The 4670-nt window shown below is 52.4% G+C and overlaps 1 pseudogene; it reads left to right on the top strand.

The window, feature by feature from the left end:
• The first annotated feature begins 2868 nt into the window (after window positions 1–2868).
• Window positions 2869–3980, top strand: LOC126540469 (ubiquitin-conjugating enzyme E2 Z pseudogene; annotated as a pseudogene).
• The last annotated feature ends 690 nt before the right edge of the window (window positions 3981–4670 follow it).

A 4670-nucleotide genomic window follows, 5' to 3' on the forward strand; every position in this document is an offset into this window, starting at 1 on the left:
GTTAGCGAAATAGGTCTGTAATTCGAAGCTATGAAGAGTTGCCGGATTTCAGTACGGGGATAACGTGAGCAATTTTTCAGTCTGGCACATGCCCGGAGTCGATAGACTGCTGGAACAAGGCAGATAAAATGTAGCATGTGGAAGGGTGAGTTAGTTTTAGAAGTTTTGGGCATATGCCATCAGGACCTAGTGAAGAGTTAATTGGCAATCGATATATAGCTGCTGATATGCCCTGAGAGGTGATGGTTACGTCATCCATGTTAGCACTTAAACATGTAAAGTGCAGGTTAAAAGGAAGGGATAGTTTGTCGGTAAATACGGAGCTGAAAAAAAATCCCTCAGCTGTCTCTGCCAGGGGAAGTTGGCGCTGCAGTGACCTTCAATATTGTAGATCCTCACAATGGGCCACACATGAGCAATCATGAGAGCAAGTAAATGTGGAGCCGAAATTCGACGCGCATTGTCGCACCACATAAAACTGAGAGGCATCATATGTTGCGGACAGCAGCTAGCTGCGCCATATCCAGGCTGTTGTGCCGAAAATGCCATCGGCCGATAAACCACTGCGCAGTGAGGATAGTTAAGTAACGTGTCCTGTTTCGTTGCGCTGTACTGTATCCGCTGCATCTGTCTGAACAGCACTGGTGACCGGCGTATCTGTAGCGATAATACTAGATGGTCGAACGTATACGCCAGCTGGTTATATGACATGCGTGCTATCCTGCGTAGAGTCATGTGGTGGTGGTGAGCTGTAGCAGCAGGTGGGTTCAGCCTGGCGATCAAGGCCGGCAATTGCTCCACCCGAACGTCTCTTATAGAATCAGTGGGTGTTTCACCACATGTACATCAGACCAGTCCCTCTTAAGAATGCGACAAGGAGACGTGAGGTTTCCTTGCGGGCTATAACTGGTCCTTCGAGGAACACAAGGTGTTGCAGGCATGTATGCGGAAGGTCCTTAATTTTGTGGCAGATTTTCCAGGAGATCGTCCCTTTCACCTTGGAATTTTGGGCACGACCACAGAAAATGTTCAATGGCCCCTGTCTCGTCGCATGTCGTACAGTTTGGAGAATTGAGCCATGTCAGACGATGACGTATATAGTTTCCATGAAACGTAAGTGGGCGGGAGGGCCTTCGGGAAAAAAAAAAACGGCAATATCGTTAAAGCATTCGGTAGAGCTTAACAAGTGTACGAAATAATTTGTTGCGTAACCACCACTATGCAGTGCCTGTAGGTCCCGTCAAATGTGTGGTGACCGTATTGCAATGGAAATCTGCACGCGTGAACAGATGCGGACAAACCTACGTGGCAGCCGAGGACACTATGTCTGCCTCGGCTTCGTATAACTGGCCATCGCTAAGTAAAACAGCAAAAGACTCCAACACTATATATAGACCATACTATAGGTTGAACGCATCACCTTGTCTTTATAGATAATATAATACTTGTGTATTACTGGTGCATGAGTAGCGCTTTCAGGGCTATTAGCGCAGTTTACGGTGCCGTAATACGTCACCCGTAACTTCGTACAAGGAAACATTTACTCATGCATCACAATGGGCAATGTCCATCTTTCCAACTCTCAGTTTCGCAGCAGCCAAGTCGTGTCGGGAAAGCCGGTTTTTCTAAATCCACCATCGCTTGAGCTTGTGAAAGCCTAGTAAAGAAAATAAAGAGAGGCGAGACATTTCAACAGAAAGATGCTGACATTGGAAAGGTCGCCGCTTCTCGCAACGTCTGCCAGCAGCATCAACGAGCAGCTCCACTCGCGTAGATTCCAGGGTGGACACCGGCAACAACGCCGTGGGAGACTATTCACGTGGATTTTGCCGGCCTACTTGATGGATGGTCATACTTGGCCATCGTGGATGCCTTCACAAAATAGGCGGAGGTGAAGGCCATGAAAACGACCACATCACCATGCGCTGCAGCTGCCTTTCCTTCGCTGTTTGCAACCCTCGGTGTGCCGCGAATTATAGTGAGCGACAACGCACCGAACTTCTTGTCCGCGCACATCGAAGAATTTTGCACGAGAAACAGCATTAAACAGTACACAAGCGCACCATATCATCTGGCAACCAACGGCCAAGCTGAGCGAATCGTGGTAGAAACAAAGGGAGCCAAAAGAACCAAACCAAACCGTTCTGCGACCGACGTTGTTAAGCTGTCCAAGAAGAAGCACTGCCAAGTCGGCGCCTGCTCGTCGCGCGCGAGTGGTACCGTGGCCGGCACGGGTGGGAGCAGCTTCCCCCTGAGCGATGCGCACCGTCGCGCGCTTTCTGGCGCCTGCGCATTCTGTTTCGCGGTGCCGACCGGCGAAGACCACGTTTGTACTGCTAGGAAATAAACAGCTGTTTCTTTAAAAATACATGTTAGTCATCATCATCAATAAACATTTATGTTTATTGGGCTAGTTGGTATGGCATTATTTGCACAGTAGCGCAAAAGCACACAGATGGCAAAAGAAACAGACGGGACACGGCGCTAGCGCTGTGGGCCGTCTGTTTCTTTTTACGTCAGTATGCTTCTGCACTGCTGTGTAAATAATACATTTCTGTATTTATTTTTAGTGCGTTTTTTCCAGTCATGGCTAATTCCTGGCCCATCCCCCACAGTGGGTACGTGTAGTGGCGTAGCTAGGTCATCTGGCACCCGGGGCCCATAGATCTTCTGTCACCCCCCCCTCCGGGTGTAGTCGGCGGAAAGAGGGGTGTCTTCAGACGTATATGACACCCCCCCTCCATTGGCCCCTTGCACCCGGGGCCCACGCCCCCCCCCCCCCCCCCCCCTGTTGCTACGCCACTGGGTATGTGGCATATTTGATGCCCACCGTCATCATCATTGTCATTACCGATTGCCGTACTCGAGGCACCACAGCCTGCAATCGCGGCCACCGCCCTCGCAGCAAAATTCAGAGCAACAATGGCGGGCCCTCAAGCACCGGCCACCGCCGCGAAAGCGCAGGGCATGCCCAACCAGCCTCCTCCGAACTTCTGGGACCCCATCTCGTACGAGCACGAGGAGCCGACCGACGAGTGCCGGCGCAGGGTCGGGTGCGACATCAGGGAGATCGAGTTCTATCGTGTTCCCGGAGTGTTCATCTCCGCCGACGAAAGCGACATCACCAAGATCCACGCGCTTATCTTGGGACCTCCCGGCACGCCGTACGAAGGCGGCTTCTTCCACTTCCTGATGAAGTGTCCGCCTGACTACCCCATCAGTCCTCCGCGGGTGCGCCTGATGACCACCGAGGCCGGGCGCGTACGGTTCGGGCCGAGCTTCTACGAGAACGGCAAGGTTTGTCTAGGGCTCCTGGGTACATCGTCAGCTGGACCCGCGTGGAGTTCTGGTCAGTGCCTCGGAAGCGTCCTGCTTTCCATCAAGTCGCTGCTGACGACCGAGAACCCCGTCGCCCAAGGGTCCGCTTTGAGAGTCCTGCCAGGGTTGGGAAGTTGGCTGAGCGGCAAGATCTGCTACAACGCCGTGCTGCAGCACGAGACCATCAGGGTCGCGGTGTGCGACGCGGTCGAGGACTGTCTGCGAGGAACGTCGGCGTGCCCGCCGCGATTGAGGGACGTGATCCTGAAGTACTTCCCGCAGTTCTACGGCGAGTACGAAAAGGCAGTCAAGAACCGACTGCACCTGACCGGTTCTCGCATGAACGACTCCAACGAAGCAGGTGTTCCCGCGTACCAGTTTGACGCGCTGCTTGAACGACTGGTGGAGCTGCGCGAAAGGGTCAAAGTGGCGAACGGAGCGGCCGCCGAAAAAGCAAGCAAGTGATTCGAGGTGACACGTCATGAGTCCGACAGACGTGCAGTGGAAAACGCGCTTGGACGTCGATGCTTGCCCCCGGCTATGGACTACACGAGTGATATGTGTGTCAAGGAGAAGACCTCCTCGAACAACATTTCAAAATAAAATTTTGTGAGTCATGGATGGAAGGCGCTATATAACCGCAGCACTTTCCGCCTACCGAATCTGTCTACTGTACATGGCTGCACTCTGCGGGCAGGGCCGTTGCCAGAGATGGAGGGAGCGGTACACCGAGCACCTTTGAACGCATTTGAAATAGCCAGAGATTTGCATCAGAGCTCACGAGGCTTCATTTGTCGACAAAGCTCACATCGCGTCTTAACGCAGCTTTGTGGGCTCTAGATACTACAGGCTTATGGAAACGGGCACACCTCGCAGAACAGATACCACGCAAGGTACGGCCAGCTTATTGCTTTATAGGACATTCATCGATGCCTCGATTGGGAAGTGCAATTCATAGTGTCTTTGCAAGGGGAATAGAGGCCTGTCTGCCGTTTTGCTTTCAGGTACCTCGCATTTGTACCGCAATAGAAAGTCTACCATACAGTAGGCTTCCTGGCAGTACCACTTAATGTACGCTATGGCAGCGGGTACAGCAGACCCCTTTAGCCGCAATCGTCACGTAGCACGTTAATTTATGAACAGGCAACTGGCTAATGAGCCCTCCCACACTAACTCAAGGCGTCAATTTGACTAGAGCAGGCTAACACTCCTTGGACGAGAGCTAGTATACACATACGGTATCGCACGCTGTAATGGTTGGGGTCGGGCATGAAATAGAAGGTAGCTGGCCCATGCCGTCGTCCAACTCATCCACGCTGAGGACGTTGTTGAAGGGAGAGGCTTGTTCTCAT

This window comes from Dermacentor andersoni, chromosome 3 (genome assembly GCF_023375885.2).
Source record: "Dermacentor andersoni chromosome 3, qqDerAnde1_hic_scaffold, whole genome shotgun sequence".
Taxonomy (NCBI): domain Eukaryota; kingdom Metazoa; phylum Arthropoda; class Arachnida; order Ixodida; family Ixodidae; genus Dermacentor; species Dermacentor andersoni.